Genomic DNA, 11,248 nt, shown 5'->3' with positions numbered 1-11,248 from the left:
ATGTGGCTCCCAGGGTTACTGTGTTAGGGGAAGAGAAGGTTGAGGTTGGAACCCAGTTCTCTAGCTCATAATCATGGAAGCAACACAAGCCAATTCTCATATATCATGGGCCAGGACTAGCCATGTGGTCTCACCTAATTGCTAGTTGGCTAGAAATGATATGGGAAACCTAGGATGTACAGAGAGCACCACTGCAGTCACCATCATTGGATGATTCATTTGGGTCCAATTCAAAGACTCCCATAGTTGGCACATGATCTTGATTTCATTTCACTGAAAAAAAATTAAAGTTATCATAATCATCATTTCTTTCTTTCTCATCACTAGTTTTCCTTTATATATCAACACAGACTCCTGAAGAAGTGGCTTTTCTCCTTTCTAAGGTTTGCTCTATCGCTGTACCCTTCATTCTCAAAACTCAAGTTTAAAGTTATCTATTCTTACTCCAAAATCTTTTAATACCCACGCAGATATATATATCTCAAAGTCAGGGCTACAAGAACTAGAATTATCTTGACTTCTTACAGTCATTTAATTTCTTTCAGAGTCCCCATTCTGTTAGGTTCAGAGAAAACTTAAATGTTTCTAGATTCTATTTCATCAAATTAGACTGAAGTTGTCTCTAATATTTGGGCCATTTTAGTGGGTTTATTTTTTGGAGAAACTGTTCTCTTCTGAGATGTCCCTTCCTCTCTGTGTGTATTTGAAGGAGTAGGGGGGTCAACATTGGCTAGGGACAACAGGTAGCTCTTCCTTCACCCCCTTTTCTGCTGTGTGTGATTCTGGTCAGTATTTACAGTCTGAGTCACAATCAGTGGCCACTACAAAGTTTTCTCTCAGCTCTTCCAGCTGAAGTTCCCAACCCCTACTTGACTCCTTTAGCATTTTGTTTGTGCCTCTATGATAGCATTAAGACCCATAGTATGGTGAACAGGTTTTTCTGTTTGTCTTAGTTCCCTTACTAAACCAAATTCCTTCTTTCACGTAAAATCCATATCTGACTCATTTCCATGTTTACCTCCTAAAATAGTTGCCTCACAAATAGGTGTTCTGTAAATCTTCCCAGGAGAATGCTTAAAATGTCAGTGTATTTAAAAATCATTTTGTAGTAGGCAGTTAGACAGGCATGAGCAGAATAGGAACCATAGGCCAGGTGCAGAGGGTCACCAGGGCAGAGAGCCCCAGTTGCAACAGGCAAAACTACAAGCTCTTACAGAACACTCTCTTAAGCATTAACTCCTTGAGGTGACATCTGGGCTTCAGCTATGTTTCAGCTCCAGGCCAGAAAAGCTGCAAAACCAGGCCAAGTGACACCATGGCTGACATTAAAACCAGATGCAGTGACTAATGATCCCTTGCCCTGGTGCTGCCAATCAGTGGTGACCACAACTCTGAGGAGACACACAGCAAAGCTGATGAATATTCGTTTGAGATCCTCTTCAGATAAAAGTCCAACCCAACTCAGCTCTTTCTATGAAGCATGCCTACACCTTTCCCCGCCCCCTTATTTCCCCAGGGTCTCTCTCTCTCTGTATCTCTCTCTGTATCTCTCTCTCTCTCTCTCTCTCTCTCTCTCTCTCTCTCTCTCTCTCTCTCTCTCTCTCCGCCTTCCACCAGGCACACCCAAACCTCTCCTTGCCCTTTCGCCCATTTCTTCCGTGGCTGCTCATTTCTTCTACCTCTGTGACTTTCTAAATAAACTTTCTCTTATAATTTGAGTCTTGGCTCTGAATTCTTTTCTTAGCCAGAACTCAAGAACTAAGACTCCTGAACCAAGGTTGACACCTATTTGGTGCCATTTTCCACTGCTAACAAAATTACTCTGATAACAGAGAGTTGTTTTAATATTATTCTAGAGGGAAGATGGGGGTTGTGGAGGGGACAGTTAAAACAAGCTTGTGGGTTTTAATAACTATTAAAGCTGGGTAATGGACAAATAGGTGTTTATTATACTGTTCTAACTACTTCTGTGTCTGTGTTGAAAATTGTTAATGAAAATGGAAAAAAACATCTCATTTCAAAAAACTTGAATAAAACAAGACATTTTTTAGAGATAGACTTCCTATTTCAAACAGCTAATTAGAATGGTTCATTCCAATGGATTAATTTTAGGATACTGAAAGAATAGAGTTCACATTATTTGGCTCCCAGCCCATAGCTCTTAAAAAAACTTGGAATTACATACATTTTCATCCATAGAAAGTTTCTCAGGGTTATTAGTAAATGAGCAAGGACTGGGGTCAGTATGGTTGCTAACCCCCATAAAATGTTCTAGGTCCACCATGCCATTTCTAGATAAACGTGATAACTTCTGTAAATCTGCATGGGATATTAATGAGTAATACCTTTTATTGTCCAACATCCCTTTGTCCTTTAACACCTTCTATGCATACAAAATTATTGTTTTTTTATCCTTGAAATTATTTTTAATAAAATTTTTATTTTAGAATAATTTTAGTTATAGAATAGTTGTGAAGATAATACAAAAAGTTCCCATATACCCTGTTCTGAGTTTCCCTTATAATTAACATCTTACTTTAGGATGGAACTTTTGTCACAACTAATAAACCATTACATCATACATCACTATTAACAGAAGTCCATATATTATTCAGATTTCCTTAGTTTTACCCAATGCCTATTTTCTGTTCCAGATCCCACTACAGTTATCATATATGAAATAATTTTAAAAATATTTAATGTATCTCTACTCCATGATATCAACTCAATGTTTTCCTAGACTATTTATTTTACCTGAGAAATGTATGGATCTTTGCTCCCTTTTAAAATATTTTACTGTCCCAGCCAGTGTGACTCAGAGGTTGAGCATCAACCTATTAACCAAGAGATGACAATTCAATTCCTGGTCAGGACACATGCCTGGGTTTTGGGCTTGATCCCTAGTAGTGGGTGTGTAGGAGGCAGCCAATTGATGATTCTCTCTCATCATTAATATTTCTATCTCTCCCTCTCCCTCTCCCTTTCTCTCTGAAATAAATAAAAACATATATATATTTTTTTTAAAAAAGGAGAGTAATGGATTGAAACATTAAATATGTGAAAATATATACATTCATAATTCCACTGAGAAATAAAAATTGTAATAACATCACTGGTCACCTTTGAAGAATATTAGGAAACTTAACTCATTATTCTGAAAACTGGTAAAGTGAAACTTGTAAACATTTACTAGTAGATAGTTTTTCTTATCTTTGTTATACCTAAAATAATCAAATGCTTGATGAATATAAGTTTTTACTTATAAAAGAATTCCAGCCAATAAATAAAAAAGAAATGCTAGAATTATGATAATAGTGTTTTGCAAATCTTAATGAAATAATGAGTCTAGTAGCAATGACTAGTGGCTTTTAAAATCATTAGATAAACTTTATGAATAATGAATCAGGCTGACAATGCTCCATCCCACTGACCAATTTCAATGTCACCAAAAGGAGAAACAACCACAGAATATATGTCTCTTGAAGATGCAGCAGAAAGAACACAGCATCATGTGTAAGGTATTCTTTTTTTTTATTATTGATTTTTTACAGAGAGGAAGGGAGAGGGATAGAGAGCTAGAAACATCCATGAGAGAGAAACATTGACTATCTGCCTCCTGAACACCCCCTACCGGGGATGTGCCCAACCTAGGTACATGCCCTTGGCCGGAATCGAACCTGGGGCCTTTCAGTCTGCAGACCAATGCTTCATCCACTGAGCCAAAACGGTTTCAGCTGTAAGGTATTCTTAACAAAACATCTAACCTGAATCTAATAAGTCTCTAGATCTAGCTACCAATTTATAGGAAATACACAAGATAAAGGGGATGTTTAAAAACATGGGTATGCAAGTAGCTAAATATAGAATGTAGGAAGCTCTATAGAACAAACAACACAGTTTCTTTAACAAATATATTGCAATAGAGAACCTGTAGATGCAATATAAGAGACCTGTCAACCAAAATGCATACCACAAGAACTCTTGGGAGTAGAAACCATTGACAAAGAGTTTCCAAGGTAATTATGATTAAGGAAAGCCTGTGTCATCTCCAAGCAAATGCTGTAGGAGCTCACTGCTGCAGACGTGGGAGTGGGAGGCCTCAAAGAGGAAAACACACAAAGAGAAAGCATGAGTGGAAGTCCCAATGAAGTCTTCCCCCCTCCACTCAACATCAAGGCCTACCTGGCTTGAGAAATGGATATGCACATCTGGGGCATATACGGGATATAAAGCTGAAGGCATGCTACTGCCATCTAGGGAGTGCCTCTCACCCTAATGAAAACCCAAGGTTGAGCTCCCACCATTGCAGATGTTACACTCTGTCTTTGTTCACTTCACATATTCATGTCTACCCATATGAGTCAGTAATGCAAGAAGCATTTTCATACACATTACCCCATTTAATACCCATATTACCCTAAATTAGGTGTTATCTCTACACATAAAAATAGACTCCTATATATTAAAGATCTATGCAACATCACATACACAGTATGGGATAGAGCCTTAATCAAACTTCCAACTACAATTCCGAAGTTGTTTCCCTTGCTATTTTCTTCAGTGAGGAGAAATTTGCTTCCATTGGCTTGACAAATCTTCCCCAAATGAATGATGACAAATGCCACACCCTCTTCCCTACCCTGAAATTATCTCCAGGAACAGGGAAGTCATATAAAATGGCATCAAAAGTAGATATCCTGAGAAAACTTTTTTCTCTTTCTCAGATCATTTTTATTTTGGAGTTGAAGGCAAAAGAAAACTTTTTTTTCCCCCTAATCATTTTGAGACATTCAGATTAAAATGACACCCTTGTCAAAATATTCTTAATACTGTGCTCATAGTTGCACAGATGCAGACAGATGATGTAAGGGGGGGGGGGTAAAGAGGAGGTGTCCATGAACTGATTAGAGATTGCTCAAAAGGGATCTGTTCAACTGAATGATCTTTATTCTCTCCACTGGTTTTCATTCTGATTGAGAAGAACCTGACTGGTAGGTGGAGACTATGTTGCATCTTTTTTTAAAAAATGTAGTTGCCAATTTACCCCAATATGTCTTGTCATTTATGGGCACAAGCCTTCTCTGAGGTGATTAGATGGGATTGGGGATGCTCAGGGGAGCGGACCCTTAACATGGAATATAAGCTTGCCAAGGTAAGAACTAAGACTTCAAAATAGGAACTTGGGCAAAAATTACTTGTTCCTCATCCTAATAATGATTAAAAAGGATACTGAGAAAGGACTTTACTAAAGATGCACTCACCAGACTGATGTGGCTCAGTGGTTGAGCATCAACCCATGAACAAGGAGGTCACTAATTTGATTCCCAGTCAGGGCATTTGCCCAGGTTGCAGGCTTGATCCCCAGTAGGGGGCATGTAGGAGGTAGCCAATTGATGTATCCCTTTCATCATTGATATTTCCATCTCTCTCTTTCTCTCTTCATCTCTCTGAAATCAATAAAAACATATATATATATTTTTAAAAAAGAGATGCACTGAACTGTGTTTCAGAGAAGATGTCCTGTGTCTAAAGTTTCCAACTGCACTTTTATGAAACTGAAATTATAAGCCCTTCTTTACTGGAGAGCAGAACATTGGAGAGAATGAATTCCATAGAAACCCACTTCTTTTATATATTCAGCTACTAAATGCATTAGGATAGGCAACTGAAGTATGTTATTTAATCTATAGTGTTTCCCATATAACTATTCTTCATAGGGAAAACATCACAGCAAAAAGCAAAAGTGGTACTCTGAATTCAGCCAGGATTCAGACTCCTCATTTCCATTGTTCAGTTTTTGTTTCTATCACATTCAAGGTTCCAGAAGAGATTGTAAAGAGAATATTTTGTTTCCATAATATGACCACATCAGTTGATGTATTTATAAATGAGACAAATTTTGAAATGATATGAAAAATCAAAATCAGGGACTAATTTATTAATGTATTAACTTATTCATAACCATGGTGACAACACATGCACAATATCATTCTTGCTGTTGAATTCAAAATAATGGCACAAAGCTCAAGAGACCTCTTACTTTCAGTCATTTATGCCTTGTTGATTATTGCTTCCTTGGTCTTCACCATGAAAACTATGAACATCCGAGTCTGAATACAGAAGGAATTATGTGGTCTCAAATGAGAGCCCTGATCTTAGGTATTGTAAATTGTGCTGCTATGCACATGGGGTGCATACATTCTTTCTGATTGGTGTTTCGGGTCTCTTAGAATATATTCCTAGAAGTGGGATCACTGGATCAAATGGCAGTTCCATATTTAATTTATTGAGGGAACTCCATACTGTTTTCCATAATGGCTACACCAGTCTGTCTTCTCACCAGCAGTGTACTAAGGTTCCCTTTTCTCCACATCCTCATCAGTATTTGTCATCTGTTGATGTGTTGATGGTAGCCATTCTGACAGGTGTGAGGTGATACCTCATTGTTGTTTTAATTTACATCTCTCTGATGATCAGTGACTTTGAGCATTTTTTCATATCTCTTGGTCATCTGTATGTCCACTTTAAAGAAGTGTCTATTTAGGTCCTTTGCCCATTTTTTATTGAATTGTTTGTCTTCCTTTTGTTAAGTTGCATGAGTTTTTTATATATTTTGGATATTAACCTTTTATAAGATGTTTATTGCCAAATATGTTCTCAAGTGTCCATCAGAAGATGAGTGCATAAAAAAGCTGTGGTACATTTATACCATGGAATACTATGCAGCAGCAAAAAAGAAGAATATCTTACCCTTTGAGACAGCATGGAGGGACCTGGAGAGTATCATGCTAAGTGAAATAAGTCAGTCAGAGAAAGACAATTATCATATGATGTCACTCATATGTGGAATCTAATTAACAAAATGAACAGATGAATGGAGTGGATCCAGAGACATGGAATCATGGAATAGTGTGTGGAATCTGGGAAGAAGGTGGGGGAGGATGAGTGGTTGAGAGGTAATCAACCAAAGACCTTGTATGCATATATGCATAACCCATGGACACAGACAGTGGGGTGGTAAGAGCCTGGGGTGGGAGGTGGGGGTGAACTAGAAGAGGCTGATAGGGGGAAAAAGGGACATATATACTACTTTCAACAATAAAGATTACAAAAAGAGAGAGAGAGCCCTTTAATACCATTCTGTCAGGCCTTAGCTGAAGATGCTTTGGGGGACTGCTTCAAGTTGTATAATAGAAATACTAGTAAAGGTCAATTTAATAATATGGAAATAACTAGAGGCCCAGTGCATGATTAAATCATGCACGTGTAGGGTCCCCTACACGCTTTCACTTTCGATCATGGGGGAGATGGGTGCCTGTCCGCTGGTGCACCAGGCCTTTCAGAAGCCTCTGGTGTGGCGGAGGCTTCTGAAAGGCCTGGTGCCGGAGCAGACAGGCACTCAGCTCCCCCGCTTTTGATGGTCCGTGGCGGGACGTGAGCTCGCTGCCCAGAGGCCCCTTCTGTGCCGCAGCACAGCCATGGCACAGACGCTGAGCTCGCGCCACTGCTGGCGACGCGAGCTCAGCATCCCGCCGGCCCAATGGGCCACCCCGGCCACTCCGAGTCCCGACCCCCACGCCTCCTGGCCAATTGTGGGCATAGTGAAGGTAAGGTCAATTTTCATATTTGTCTATTATTAGGTAGGATAGGAAAGCAATCCTTATTCTTCTTTGCAAATTGGCTGCCTGAATGAATGAGATTCATCTAGTCTCATGTCACTGATTAGTTATCAAAAGATTAGCAGGTAATCATCTCTGTTAGATAAGTTCTTAACCATTCAGAGTTACCATAAACATGATTGAGTATGCATGACACTCAGATATGTAGTTTCAATTTTATACTCATTGTTGGGCCAATTTACGTTGGCAGAATCTTTGTAATATTTGCTTTAAGGAACATAGCTCCTATTTAAGAAACCATCATAAGCTGAAACAAGAATTTTTAAAAAAGTTATCATAATTCATCCAAAAACTTGTCAGTTATGCTAACCTAATTTAGAAACTGAACCATGGCACTCAGCATCTTTGGCACAAAGGATATCCATCCTTAGATTTTGGCCCTAAGCTCTCCCAAGTTTTTTATTTGACAAAATACTTAACACTCTTATTTCATGGAATGTGTCCATTCAAACAGGCCTGCAGGGGAGGGCAGTTAGGGGCAAACAGGCTAGCAGGGGAGCAGTTAGGCATCAATCAGGCTTGCAGGGGAGTGGTTAGGGGGTGATAAGGCTGGCAGGCAGGCGAGCAGTTGGGAGCCAGCAGTCCTGGATTGTGAGAGGAATGTCCGACTGCCCGTTTAGGCCCAATCCTACTGGGGGGATCGAGCCTAAACGGGCAGTCGGACATCCCTTGTGGGGTCCCAGATTGGAGAGGGTGCAGGCTGGGCTGAAGGAGACCCCTTCCCGACCCCGTGCACAAATTTCATGCACCGGGCTGCTAGTTGGTTAATAAAATTACACAGGTTTCAGTGCACAATTCTATGATACATCATCTGTATAATGTATTGTGTGTTCACCACCCATAGTCAAGTCTCCTCCCATCACGAGTTGTCTCCTTTTTACCCTCTTCTATCTCCTCCCACCCTCCTGTTGTCTGTCTATGAGTTTGTTATTGTTTTTCTTTGCTTAATACCTTCATCTTTTTTACCCAGCCTCTCTACCCCAATAGTTATCAGTCTCTTCTCTGTATCAATTAATCTGCTTCTATTTTGTTTGTTATTTTTTGTTCATTAGATTTCACATGAGTGAAATCATATGGTATGGTATTTATCTTTCTCTGACTGACTTATTTCCCTTAGCATAATACTCTCCATGCTGTCTCAAAGGTAAGATTTCCTTCTTTTCTTATAGCTGAGTAGTATTCTATTATGTAAATGTACCACAGCTTACTTTTATCCACTCACCTAGTGATGGGCACTTGGGCTGCTTCCAAATCTTGGCTATTGTAAATAATGCAGCAATAAACAGGGGTACAGATATTAATTTTAATTAATGTTTCAGGTTTCTTCAGATAAATACTCAGAAGTGGAATCACTGTCATAAGGCAGTTCCATTTTTAAATTTTTTTATTATTGACAGGATTACAGATGTCTCCCATTTTCTCCCTTTTTTGCACCCCCCACCCAACACCTGCCCCACCCCAGGCCTTCCCCATTTTTAGTCTTTTGACAATGGTTGCACCATTTGATTGCCACCAGAGTTAGCTAACATCTCCATCATGTCACATAATTATCATTTCACTTTTTTGAAGCTTACTACTTTAATCTTTGTACTGATACATGAAGTTGTAAGAGACCATACCACAGTATGGCATTTTCTGTGTATGCCTTGTGCTCTGCCCAAAATGTGCAAGCCTCAGAGATAGATGTGGTCTGGGTGACACATAGCCTGCAATGGAGTTCCAGCTGTTTTCTCCAATGTCCGCCTTTAGTATGACTGATAATTGTTTTAGTGATTGCCACCCCCTTGAGACACCTTGCTAAAGTGTTTTGTTGACGACTGTAGTTTGTATATCTTTGTCCATATCCATAGTTCCCATAGTTATACTGAGTACAATTACAACTGCCATAGCCACTATAGTTTTGATCACCACCATAGGCATTATTGGTATCTCCATATACTTATTTGATCATAATAGCTATTTAATCCTTAGTTCTAGTTTTGGCCCTGACCTTGGCCACAACCTGTAGTACCACCTCATCCACCATCTACAACACCTCTTCCTCCTTTATGTTCTGCCTTTATGCATTTTTTGGCTTATGTAAATTTAAAATATGTATTTTTATTGATTTTGAAAGAGAGAAGAAGGGAGAGGGAGAGAGAAACATCAATGTAAGAGTGATACATCCATTGGCTGCCTCCTGCATACCCCCTACCAGGCATGGGGGATTGAGCCACAATCCAAGCATGTGCCCTGACTTGGAATTGAACCAGCAACTTTTTGGTGCACAAGACTATGCCCAATCAACTGAGCCACACTGATATCTACCTTCTAGTAAAATTTTAACAGCTCTTCATCTGTGTATGTGTTAAAACAAAAACTTCTTTCATTTTTTATTATCCATGAAAAGTTCAATATTTTCAATTTCTCCAGTCTCCAAATATTCTTTCATTTATTCTTCAGGAGTATCTGGACTCAGTTCACCCACAAAATCCTTTTTGGGGAAATTTCTTCCCTTTTAAAGCTTTGCCCCTTTTAGGGTCTACCAACTTATCATCCAGTTTGTGTTCCTTCAGTTCCAAAACCTTATGAACATTAGCAGTATCTTTGAAAAGCACAAATCCAAATCCTCTGAATCTTCTGGTGACCGGGTGTGTTTCATTTGTGCAGTCTATAACTTCTCCAAATTGAGACAAATATTGTCAGACCTTTCGTGCTTGTATCCAGCTCAGGCCTCCAATACACATTTTACTGTCATCCTGCTGATTCTTACTGGCAATGATCTTGGATCCCTCCAGGATTTTCTCTATATTGCTGTACTCTTCCAAGTCCTCCATGGTGGTGGAGTTGTCCGCAGAGTGCTGGTGCGCAGTCCCAGTTATGGCAGTAGGCACCTAAGCATTGTATGGAGCTGCATTTTTTTTTTAAATATATTTTTATTGTTTTACAGAGAGGAAGAGAGAGGGATAGAGAGTTAGAAACATCGATGATAGAGAAACATCAATCAGCTGCCTCTTGCACACCCCCTACTGGGGATGTGCCCGCAACCAAGGTACATGCCCTTGACTGGAATCGAACCCGGGACCTCTGAGTCCGCAGGCCGACGCTCTATCCACTGAGCCAAACCGGTTTCAGCTGGAGCTGCATTTTAAATGGCGAAAGAGTATCATTTTATTTTGTGGTGAAAACATTTAAGATCTAGTCTCTTAGCAACTTTGAAGTATATAATACAGTATTATTGATTATATTCACAGTGTTTTGTATTAGATCTCCAGAAGTTATTCATCTAACTGCAAGGTTGTACCCTTTGTCCAACATCTCCTCATTTCTCTCACCCCAACCTCCAGCCCTGGTAATCACCATTCTTCACTCTGTTTCTATGGGTTTGGCCTTTTTAGATTCCACACATAAGTAATATCATACAGGATTTCTCTCTCTGTCTGACTTATCACACTAAGCATAATGCTCTCCATATCTTTCCATCTTGTAGCAAACAGCAGAATTTTTTTCTTTCTCATCCTATCTAATAAAAGAGTAATATGCAAATTGACTGTCACTCCAATACACAAGATGGTTGCCCCCATATAGAC

General features: G+C 39.4%; 1 pseudogene; it reads right to left on the bottom strand.

Moving 5' to 3' along the window:
• Positions 1–9,424: 9,424 nt before the first annotated feature.
• Positions 9,425–10,525, bottom strand: LOC103295644 (heterogeneous nuclear ribonucleoprotein D-like; annotated as a pseudogene).
• Positions 10,526–11,248: the final 723 nt, after the last annotated feature.

The sequence above is a fragment of the Eptesicus fuscus genome, chromosome 8 (assembly GCF_027574615.1).
Source record: "Eptesicus fuscus isolate TK198812 chromosome 8, DD_ASM_mEF_20220401, whole genome shotgun sequence".
Taxonomy (NCBI): domain Eukaryota; kingdom Metazoa; phylum Chordata; class Mammalia; order Chiroptera; family Vespertilionidae; genus Eptesicus; species Eptesicus fuscus.
This window is presented reverse-complemented; position numbering and strand designations above follow the sequence as displayed.